At 37.9% G+C, this 12,135-nt stretch overlaps 1 pseudogene; it reads right to left on the bottom strand.

Moving 5' to 3' along the window:
• Window positions 1-9,515: 9,515 nt before the first annotated feature.
• On the bottom strand, window positions 9,516-10,809 carry LOC149576066 (tryptophan synthase beta chain 2, chloroplastic pseudogene; annotated as a pseudogene).
• Between the last annotated feature and the right edge of the window lie 1,326 nt (window positions 10,810-12,135).

The following is a 12,135-nucleotide window of genomic DNA, read 5'->3' as shown; positions in this document are numbered from 1 at the left end:
AAATTAAGTTTGGAAAAATAAGTCAACTTTGACCATTTAACACTTTTTACCTAAGATGCGTGATTTTTAAATCATTCGTTATTTATTCTATTTTAAAATGCTATTTAATAATTTAATTTAAAATATTTTATTTATATTAATCGAAACATGTTATTTTTAAAACATTCTATATATGATACATTATATTTTGTGAAAACATCAATCTTTGATTAATTATTATTTTATAATGAAGAAAGTAAAATTGATGAATCAAATATTTAAGAAAGAACAAATTCCTTTTTTTTAAAAAAAAAAATTATTAAGACAGAAAGGAATACAATAAGGAGAGCTCAACAAGGAGCTCGATCCTGAGCAACAAGATCATCAAATTCTTGCACCATCTCAAAGGACAGTTGCCTCTTATCCCTAATATTCCAACCTGAATCATGACTAGATGCCCATTTGGCTAAACAATCAGCAGTTCTATTCCATTCACGAGGAATATACGTGAACCTAATGAACTGAAAAGAAGAAGAGAAGAAAAGAATTTTCTTAACAATAGTAGCCAGCTGCCAACTAACATCCTCAAGCTCTTGCGAAGAAAGCATGTTCACCACTACCTAGGAATCAGACTCACAGATAATCTTACTCCATCCCCGCAAGCAACACTGTTCCATAGCATATAAAATAGCTTGAGCTTCCATGAGATTGTTAGTATAATCACCCTTATGAACTAAGAAGAAAAATTTAACATCCCCAGAACTACAACGAGCCACTCCGCCAATACTAGCCAGACCAGGATTCCCACGGGAAGAACCATCAGTGTTAATTTTTAGAACTCCACAGGGAGGAGGAGTCTAGTGCCCACCCTGTTTAACCCGACCCTTCCTCTAATGATGAAGCTGCCTGGACATAGAAGGAAACCTATGAGCTGCATCCCCATCCTGCAGATGAAAATTGAGGCAATTACAGATAGCAAGATCAACCAGATCCATACCCCCATCAAGCTCACACTTCACAAGAATAGTTTCCTAAAGAGAATGTGATATTTTCCACCAAAGATGCAAAACACCAAGCCGAACATCTTGGAATATGGGACGATTCCTCTCCAACCAAATATGCCAAAGCATGAAATATGGGCTAGCAATCCAAGCAGCATGGAGAAAAGAAGACTTGGAGGGAGAAGTACCCAAGCAGGCCCAGAACTCAGGCAAAGAGGAAGCATGTCGATAAGAGCAACCCCAAGCGTGCCACCAAAGGTGCCATATCTAAGTAGAATAGGAGCAATGGAAGAACAGATGGGAGACAGACTCCTCTCCATTACCACACAAAACACAATAAGAGGGACCCTGAAATCCACGTTTACAAATATTATCCCAGGTAAGACAACGGTTGTGAGCCACTAGCCACATGAAAAAATTGCACTTGGACCAATAAACTTTATTCCAAACTTGCTTCCACCAAGGGACCTTAGCATCCCCAAATAATTGTCTAGTTATCTCCTGATACCCAACAGAGACATGATATTTACCAGACAAGGTACCGCCTCAAGCCAAAACATCTGGACCAAGCAAAGAAGAACACTCTCTAGAGGCCAGAATTTGAGAAATCTCTTGATGATCCATGTCTGTACCTCCAGGAGGCCAATCAGAAGAATGCTTCCATCTGTAACCAACAAAAGGTCCCAATTGATAAGGAGTCTTGTAATGAGCCACTTTATTCCATCCAGTGGCAAGAAAAGAGTCACAAAGAGGCTAAAGATGAGGGTATATGGATAAAATGGAAGGGAATCCATCCCAAGCATTAGACCAAAACAAAGCCTAAGAACCTCCTTTACATATCCAAAATAGACCCCTCTTTACCAACATCGCACTTGTCTTCAAAGTATGCCAAACCATTGAGCCATGACCTTCAAGAGGAAGTGCAAAAATAGAGCAAGGATCAGCACCATGAAAATATTTATGAGTGATAATACAAACCCAAAGTTGATGTTGTCTAGAGCACCATCGCCAATAAAGTTTAGCAGCCAAAGCTTGACTACTCAATAGAGCAGATCGAAGACCAAGACCACCCTCCTTTTTAGGCCTACAAATAGTTTCCCAATTAACCAAGCTCCATTTAGTACTACGCAAATTATCACTCCAAAGGAATTGTCGAGAAAGAGCATCAAACTCCTTGAGAAAGTAAATAGGTGCAGCGTGAACCATGCATCGATAAGTAGGAAGATCTTGGATAATAGCTTGAAGAAGAGTAACCCGGGCAGCAGTAGAAAGCCATCTATGAGTCCAATGATTTACCTTATCCTGAAGCTTGGTAATCAAATTTTTCCAGAAGAGACGTGGCTGCTTGGAAACAGCAATAGGGATGCCAAGATAAGTCAAAGGAAGTGATCCTATCTGAAACCGTAGGATACCAACAATCCTGTGTTGAATAGAATCAGGAGTGTTAAAAAAGTAAATGGAAGATTTGTGCTCATTAAATTTCTGGCCTGAAGCTGCCAAATAAACGTCCAAAGCATGTTGAAAGGCTTCAACTTCCTTGATCCTAGCAAGACCAACAAAAGAAGAATCATCAACAAATTGAAGATGGGAAAGAAAATGTAAGCCATTACCCCACCGCTAGCCTTGAATAGAATTCTGGGACACCTAATGCTTAATGAATCTTCCCAAGCCTTCAGCCATGATGATGAATAGATATGGGGAGAGAGGGTCACACTAGCGGAGGCCTCTAGAAGCACCACATAGTTGAGAAGGTTGACCATTAATAAGAACAGAAAAAGAGGCAGAAGTAACACAACTCATAATCCAACTCACCCAGTTAGAGCTAAATCCAAAAGAAAGAAGAATACTCCTTAGGAAGCTCCATTTAAATCTATCGTAGGCCTTAGCCATATCCAACTTAACAAACATGGCTCTCTCCCTTGAAGTAGCCATAGAGTGAATAGCCTTAGTAGCAATAACCACCCCATCCAAAATTTGTCTGCCAGCAACAAAACCACCTTGTTCTTCTGAGATAATAATGGGAAGCCACCTTTTCAATCTCTCAGCAATCAACTTAGTAATAACTTTTTAAACCACATTACATAAGGCAATTGGTCTAAAAAACTCCAATTGATTAGCACCCTCTCTCTTAGGAATAAGAGTCAAGAATGTAGAGTTCAAAGCTCGAAGCATCTGCTTGCTAGCATAGGATTCTTTAACCACCTCCAAAAAATCATGATTAATGATGTCCCAAAATTCCTAAAAGAATTCAACTGGAAAGCCATCAGGACCAGGAGCCTTCCCCTTAGGCATGCCAAAGACCACCTCCTCTAGCTCTTCCAAAGAAATAGGACGCATGAGATAATCATTCATTTCGTGAGTGATAAGGGAAGGAATACAGGACAAAATAAGATTTTCTTCATTATCAGCAAGAGGAGAGTCCTTAGAGAAGAGGGTAGAGAAGTACCAAATAGCCTCCTGGAACAAAGCTGGTAAGGAATTCAATTGGATACCTTGAGAATTAACCAAAGAAGAGATAGTGCTCTGATTCCGGCGAGATTGCACTATTTTATGGAAAAAGCCAGTGTTACGATCACCTTCTTGGAGCCAATCAACTCTAGCCTTTTGCTTCCAAAAAATTTTCTCTCAAAGTTCCCATTCTTCTAGAGCTCTAGAAGCAAGGGATTCAGCCTTGCCAAGATCCTCTGAGAAACCTCGATCTCTAATCTCCCATGTGAGGACATCAAGATCTTCTTGAGCAAGCCTCTTCATAAAGTGAAGGTTCCCAAAGCATTCCCTATTCCATATCTTGAGTTGCCTTTTAACATATTGAAGCCTTTTAGAAAATGAGAACATTGCAGTACCATATGCAGGAGCACCATCTTTCCACCAACAGAAAACACAATCATGAAGAGAGGAGTCCTGAAGCCACATCAACTGGAACTTAAAAGGAGGATGCTTCGGAACATAAGCCCCTATAGAGAAAAATTTGACTGGCCAATGATCTGAACCCCTCCAATCAAGGATTTTGGAAGAGATAGTAAGGGTGCCACTAACCCAAAAGCAAGAAACAAGAAATCTATCTAGATGTTCTGAGATAGCAGCAACACCAGTCCTGCAATTATTCCAGGTATAGAGACCATTAGAAGGCTTAACATCAGAGAGATGCAAAAGAGATATATGTTGCCGAAGAAGAGCAGAAGAAGGCCCCAATCTAGCCAAACCACCATGCTTCTCCTCCAGACTTAAAACTGAATTGAAGTCCCCTGCTAACACCCAAGGATGATAAGGATGACAATTTCTAACATATTGAATATGTTCCCAAAGTTCCTCCTTTCCCACAAGATCAACAGGTGCATACACATTAGTAACCATGATTACCTCTCCTGAGTCTAGAGCAGAAGCTACCATAGAGAGAGCTGAGCGAGAAGACATCCAACCAAGAGGAGAAATTTTTTCAGGATCCCAAAATATAGTTAAACCACCTGCACTGCCTGTTGCCCCAACACACTGGCATTGGCCACAAGACCAAATACTAGAGGCATGTTGGACCATAGACTCCACAGAGAGCTTAGTCTCTTGGATACAAAAAACATCAGGGCTATGATCAACCACCAAGTTATGAATAGCCTTTTGTCTAGGGATGCTATTCAACCCCCTTACATTCCATGAGAGAATAATCATCATTGGGTAGAATTGGGAAAATGAGAATCCAAAGGTTTCACTGAACCAGACTCAATTAATATATCTCCTGTGAGTTTAATCTTCTCTTGGTCTGTTTTGCGCCCACTCCTTAGAGGAGGAGTAGAAAAAGCCCGCTTAAAGGGTCGAGAGATCAACCCCAAGGGGAGAGGAGAACCCTTGCCCTTACCTGAAGGTAGCACATCCTTAACCAAATCAGCTAAAACAACATCATTATCCTCCAACACTGCAGGAGTCACCAGAGCCTTTGTCACAGGAGCTACAGGGACCTCACAGTTCTAATATACTACAACTTGGGATGCCCCACAAGCATCATTAGGAATAGATCTCTCATCTAGGCAAACTGGATCAGAAGAGATAGGAGGAGGAATACCCTCCTCTAGAACCATACTATCCAGCACCTCAAAGCAGTTAAAGCCTGAATTAGATAATCTTTCTTTCAAAGGCCTCTTTTGACCACGGCCCTTAGCATGAGGGCGAACAGGGGTAAATCCATCCTTATCCTGCATTTGAGCCTTACCCTTACTTGTAGCATCTTGCGAATTCATCCCCTTGGTAGTATTAGCCATTTGAGATTGTCCTTTCCTTGTAGTATCTGCCAAACCACCAGTATTGCTAGCTGTAAAACCATCCACTCCTTTGAAACTTGAGTTACGGGGGCACTGACGCAGTAAATGACCATACTCATGACAAATCTGGCAACGGAAAGGGAGAGATTCATAATCTAACTACTGCACCCAAGAAAAATCCCCCATACAAATTTCCAAAGAATCTGGTAATGGGTTATTCAAATTAATTTCAACACAAATTCTAGCATAAGAAATAACCTTTTTATCAAAGGATTGATGTGTGATCGTAGTCAGCTTCCCCAACAAAGCAGCAATTTTTTGAAGGATGTCTTCACGCCAAAATTCCAAGGGAAGACGAGGCAAGCGAACCCAAACTGGCACTGTTGAAGGGAGATCCTCAGTAGAATTAAAACCTGAATGCCAAGGTTTGACAAATAACCCCACATGGTTGTAGAAATAAGGGCCTCCTTCAAAAACACGATCCCGATCAGACATGCAAGAGAATACAACATAAAAATAACTATTCCCTACCAACATAATCTCCATATCGCCTTCCACCTGCCATGAGCGGCAGATCCATGCCTCAAAAGTGGATAGGGAAATTCGGATTCTAAGAAATTTGAATATCAAAGCATGCTTGGTCCAATAATCAATGTCCTCCATTACAGTCGTTGGAGGAATAACTAGAACAGGGCGATCATGGCTATGCGAAAAACAACCATTAACTTTTTTCAGCTTGGAGCTCTCCCCTGAATAAAACGATTCGGATCGCATTGCATGCATAGTTGGAGAAGAACCATCTATTCTCACCAATGGAGAAGAAATCCCAGGCCCTGCCATGCAAACAATAAAACCCCACTCCAAAATTGACTGCAGAAGATTTCCAAAAACACCGACGCAAATTATGTCCAGTAGCTAGCAATCCAAAATGAACAGAAAAATAGTAAATATCCAACACCAAGAATAGGCTAGGGGAAAAACCCTAGCCCAACTGGCAGCTAACGTTTCTCCACATTCTCCACCATGCCTCTGTTCTAATTCAATCTAGTGGGAGTAATAAAGCTGAGAAAGACGATTCAGAAAACTTATCTCTGGTTGGGGATGGATTTGATACTGTGATCATGAGAGTCTTTTTCTTGAACACAACTACTAGATTTTCCACTATTTGATGTCAGAACAAATTCCTTAACAAATTCAAAAAATTCCATTTATTCATTTATCATATCTATTTTATTCAACAAAATATATGATTATAAAGTGTTTTTGATATACATGATTTAAAGAAAGATATACTTGTAACTTACCAGTCTAATATCTTGTCTGCAATAGTAAAAAGTGGGAAACCAAATACTATAGCTTCTTGATACAAATCAATGATAAAAAAATCATTCACTTTCTCATTTTATTTAACTAAATGTGGTAACAGATGTTGAAATTCTAAGATGAAGTTATTGCTCAACCATTTTCTCTCAAAATCTTAAAATGATCCATCATTAAAGGTTTGTGGTAAATAATTAAAGTCTTAGCACATAATAAAGGCCAATAGATATCCCTAAGACATGTTACTAGTTGTTCCTTTGTTAACTAGGTAAGACATGTTACTAGAGGTTCCATATGGTATCAAGGCTTTTTGTGGCCTTGGTGTTTGCTTCTTAGATTGGGTGTGGACTTATCTTTATCCCTGCACAAGTTAATTTTCTTGATTGTAAGGTCCTTGATTTCTCCTTTGGGGAAGGACCTATACTTTGTAATAATTTACCTAACACGCTGACTTGTGGTCTTGTTCACTATATAAATTTGAGATGTAGAACCAGAAAAGGTAGAATGAAGTAGATAGAAGGGAAAAAAATAAGATTTAGTTATGTAGACCCAAGCTCATAAGCTTGTAGGGCAGGCCTTATGCTTGGCATGTTAATGGAAAGGTTGTATCACATTTCTTCATTGGAATGAACTCTATAATTTCTTGTGGTTTCTCCCACATATTGTCTTCTACATGTAACTCTCAATGAGAGTAGCTTAGGATTCCCTTATTTGGGCTTCCTAGCCTTGCAACATGTAATATCTAACCTAATGCATACCATGAAATTTTTAAATGTTAATATATTCAAGTTAACATCAATAAAAATACCATATTTGATTAAATCACCATCAAACATGTGTTCCAAGACATCTGCAGAGGTATACCGATCATCTCCCACTTTGTTGTTAATGGAAACACCAAACAACAATGGAAACACCAAGATCATCAATTATCACCAATACCAATTTTTTTAATCAAAGCAATAACTGATACAGTTGATTTCTTCCCATGAGATGATCCTAAGATTTGATCCAACATTTGAAAAAATAATTATTTTTTATGTCCTGATTGCCTCTTTGAATTTTATAGTATATTAGTATTTTAAAGAGGATCTGTTGACAAAGCAAGTGACTCAAACAAATCTTCTCATACAGTATTTTCGATGACAATGAAGAAGCTTGTGAAGACAACTCGTGGACATCCTCCCTAATAAATAAATTGGGTTTGGATGTTTTTTTTTTTAAACAAAAAACATTTGAAATGTACACACTATGATGAATTAAGTGAATTGGCATTGAGAATGTTCTTTCTGTACAGATTGACATTATTATTATATTATAGTAAGATATTTCTCCACTATTTGTTTTATCATATAAATGATAGAATAATAGCATCAATCAATATCCACTATTTTAATTTACAAGTGATTCTTGAAAAATCTATGTCAATCCTTGACATTGCAAATGTGTGCTTCTACACAATGAAAAGTGTATGTCTATCAATATCTTTATAGCTTATTTGCAATATCATGTGTAATATATGTTCTTTCATTGTCTCAAAGACTATGGTAATATTGTAAATTATTTAAATTGCATGTATGAAGATATCTCAAAGACTATGGCAATTTCAACCTAAATATTAGTACATACAATGTTGTTATTCCACCCATAATATATGAACTCTATAAGCCCAAGCTCCTAAGCTATATGAAATATATGAAATAGTTACTTTGTACAGGACAAGAGTGAACATCTATTGTACAATTGCATAATCTTGTTACTATATTCAATATATTGCATATTTACGATGGATAGGAGGATGGAAGCCCAAGTTTGTGGTTGTGTGCTCTTGATATTCTTAGTTCAATTTTATTTGAATAGAAATATAAGTAGCATGAGATTTCATTTTAAGTTTTACATTGAGTTTTTTGCTAATTTGTTATCAAATATTTTATATGTGCCCCATTCTATCTTAAATATGCTTCATGGCTAATTTATTTGAAGTAATTGGTAGTGTCATAAGAAACATTGGTCTACTTAAATATCAATACAACATCTTCTCCTTCAATCATTGTATACTACAACTTAAATGTTACAACATTCTTTGTAATGTTATTTAATCACAAAAAGCAAATGAAATGGGAAACTTAAAAAGATCTTTGGGATATATTACTGAAAATAAAACATGAAACTACATGAAACTGTCCATATTTGGAGTTGTCTTTTGTGCAAAGGTAAAATTCTCAAATATATCTACATTTAGATTTGATTAGTAAAATCATTAAAACTAGATTCCCCCAATTCTAACATTTTAATGGATCTCACCAAGAGGACTCTGTGGGGTTCAACAATCAATTGTTCGGTAAATATATTTTTTGTTATACAATTACACACAATTATAATATTATTAACATCAAAACTTATGTTTCAACATTCAATTTATGGTTCCCAACAATTGGTGTATCTAAGATTCAATGACAATATTCTTTTGAGCTTGGACCGAAATATCATCTTCTAGGAGAACTAGACCACTCATTCTTAGAGTACATGACCAATTCACCTTCTATTTTGAAACACATGTTCTATAATTTAATGAACTAAAGAAGTAATGTTGTGAAATTTACTTTGGACAAGGGACAAAAAATATGCAGATGGAATGCAGCCTTTTTGGGTTGGTGGAAGTCATTTAAATCAATGGTGCTGGGGTTACTTCAAGATTTCATTATGCAAGTTGTCCTTTTTCCCTTCAATTTTAGTTAAAACATAAATGATTCTTCAAGATCATATAATTGCTCTCAAAAGAATTATATAATTAATTATTTTTAAGAAGTGCATTAATATATATCTAAGAAAATATGAAGAAAAGAATATATGTATATGTGTGTATAAAATTGTTTATAATAATGTTGAACACTGTCTTAATAATTATACATTGTCTCAATTTCTAATATCTCATACATATTTTAGAAAACTGAAAAAAAAAGGGTTATTTTAAGAATTTTTTTTTTGAGTCTGCTACTAGAAATTGTTTAATGAGATGGTCAGGATGGTCGAGTGCAATTTGAACATCCTTGATTCCGCTACCGCTGCAGTTGAGAACTACCTTGCACCTCTCCTTCAGCTCGGGCCACAACTTCCCCAGATAAGCCACCGCATGTGCCGTCTCTAGCGCCGGTATGATGCCCTCCAACCTCGACAACAGACAAATGGCCTCCAATGCCTCCTCATCCGTCACGCTGTAGTACTCTGCACGCCCAATCTCCTTCAGATAACTGTGCTCCGGCCCAATGCCTGGGTAATTGAGCCCGGATGCAATCGAACATGGCTCTATTATCTGACCATCATCGTCCTGCAGCAAGAGGCTCATCCCTCCGTGCATCACACCCACCTCCCCTCTGCTCAGTGTGGCGGCGCCTGCTCCTTCCACGCCAATCAACCTCACATCTTCATCATCCACAAACTCGTGAAACAGCCCCATTGCATTCGACCCACGCCCAACACATGCAACGAGCACATCGGGCTTTCCTCCCCACTTCTGCATCGCCTGTCTCCGTATCTCCTTCCCGACAACAGCATTAAACTCCCGTACAATCATTGGGTACGGATGCGGCCCCAGAGCGGAGCCCATGACATAGAAAGTTGACTCGACGTTGGTCACGAAACGCCTCCGACGTGGCGTCCTTCAGTGCGGCGGAGCCGCTCAAGACGGGCCTGACATCAGCCCCCAAGAGCCGCATCTGGAAAACATTAGTGGCTTGGCGCTCCATGTCCTGCCCGCCCATGTACACCACGCACTGCAGCCCGAGTCGGGCAGAGGCGGCGGCAACTGCCAGACCGTGCTGCCCGGCGCCCGTCTCCGCCACCACCCGCCGCTTTCCCATGCGTTCCGCCAGCAGTGCTTGCGCCACGGCGTTGTTCACTTTGCACGATCCCGTGTGATTGAGGTCCTCTCTTTTCAGGTAAATCTGGGGTCCTGGTCCACCGTAGTGCTGCGTCAGCCGTTCTGCGAAGTAGAGCGGCGAGGGGCGGCCCACGTAGTCCTTCAGAAGGGCGGCGAGCTCCTGCTGGAATCCCTCCTCGGATTTAATTGCATGGAAGGCGGATTCCAGCTCGAAGAGCGCATGCATAAGCGTCTCGGGCACGTACTTGCCGCCATATCTGCCGTATCTCCCCAGTCCATCGGGCCGCTTAGCAGGCAACACGGCCTCCCGCGCCGTCTTTGGTTTGAGAAGCGGTGCTGCTAGGGAAGCGGCGGGGCAGAAGCTTCCTCTGCGCAGCCGCACTGACAGATCTCCGCCGCCTCTCACTATCGAGGATGAAGTCATTGTTAATATGGAGAAATACAAGGAAGGTACTGCAAATGAAGTCATTGTTAATATGGAGAAATACAAGGAAGGTACGGGTACCATTCCCATTCTATCAAATGCCAGACAACTGACAACTGACGATATTAAGCGGAACTCTATTGAATGACAAAAGTTATTTGTACTCGTTTTTAAGATTCTGAGGAGACAAGGGAAGTGTCAGTTGTGGTGAACGTCTAGAAAAGGTGAGGCTCCACCAATTATGACTTTTCTTTGTCAATTTCTATCAATAATTTTTTTTTTTTTAAATTATTTATTTAGTAAGTGAATGAAATATGTTAAATAAAAATTATTTACGATAAATTATGGAACTTAAACTTTTCAACAACTACTTCACTACAAAATTGATGGACCTCATTCTAAAAAATCTCTACAACACCAGCTGAACTTTTTAGGAAGCCTCCCTCATCTCATGGGTCTGCACCCTAAATGTGGAGGTTTCATAGATGGCTATTTTATTTTTTCAAAGGTAAAACATTTTGCACTTTTATTAAATTAATAAAATTTAAAAATAGTATTTAATATATGAAAAAGAATTTAAAAAATTAATTCACACTTACAAAAAATAATTGAATTCATGTTTTTCTTTGAGAGGATAAACATGTTTGGTTTTTTTCATAAGATAAACATGTACATTTTTTTTCACAAGATAAACATGTTACATTTGATATTTTTTTTACATGAGACATTTTAGTTGACATTTTACTTACCATTATCTTAAATATTATCTTAGTATAGTCATCCTCCCTTTTAAAATAATTCATTGTAATTATTTTGTTTTTCATTTTCTTTAATTTTCAACATTTTATAAAATTTCATTCATTTTATATATACTTCAAATTGATGTGAAAAATAAAATTCTAAATTTTTAATAGGAAACAAAGTCGTATACTTTTAGCTTACTAATATTAAAAAATTAAAAGATATTAATTAATAATTAATGCTTTAAAAGGATTTTAAAAGATATTAATTTATAATAAATAATTTAAATATATAAATATATACTTTTAAGTGTAGATGATTATTGAAATTTGTAAAGATCCAAAATTTAGGTTGTTTTATTCTATTACACTCATCTTGTGAAAGTTATAAAGAACAAAAAAAAATTGCAAGCTATACTTCTTAAGCTTAATGCAAGTCTTTTTATTTCTTATTGTCACTTTTCATTTTTTTTAAAGTATATGTGAGTTTTTTAGTTTCTAAATTCATTAAAATTATTTTAATGCAATTTGATTGGCAATA

This window comes from Cupressus sempervirens, chromosome 1 (genome assembly GCF_028749045.1).
Source record: "Cupressus sempervirens isolate cs-2001-9-10 chromosome 1, ASM2874904v1, whole genome shotgun sequence".
In the NCBI taxonomy this organism is placed as follows: Eukaryota; Viridiplantae; Streptophyta; class Pinopsida; order Cupressales; family Cupressaceae; genus Cupressus; species Cupressus sempervirens.
Note: the sequence above shows the minus strand (reverse complement) of the source record. Positions and strands in the feature narration are given on the sequence as shown.